This window comes from Nansenia antarctica (assembly GCF_963989245.1).
Source record: "Nansenia antarctica genome assembly, chromosome: 2".
NCBI classification, from domain to species: Eukaryota; Metazoa; Chordata; class Actinopteri; order Argentiniformes; family Microstomatidae; genus Nansenia; species Nansenia antarctica.
The window spans coordinates 71,092,697-71,093,094 of NC_137675.1; positions in this window are offsets into that span (position 1 = coordinate 71,092,697).

Here is a 398-nt window from a genome sequence, read left to right on the forward strand (position 1 = left end):
CCCCGCTTACACACACACACACAAACACACACACACACACACACACACACACACACACACACACTCTCTCCGGCACTGGGTTAGAGAGCTGAGGTGGATGCTCATCATGTTGTTTTCCAGTTCCTGTGGATATTCAAATGCCATCTTTGTGCCTTAAAGAAGCCCGCAAGCTGGAGGAGACAGATGTGTTTGTGTGGAGAGGAGAGTCAAGGAGCATTTGTGATTTTGCAGCTGGCAGTTTATTGGTCTGGGCTGTCACCATCTAATCTGAAACACCCAACAACTCTCTACTTTGTGTGTATTTTGTTCTTCCAGTCCCGAAGAAGACTCTCGGCCTCTGTTGTCTTCCTATTGTTCCAGTCTTCCAGGTTGTTCCAGGATTTGGAGCTGAGAAAAAT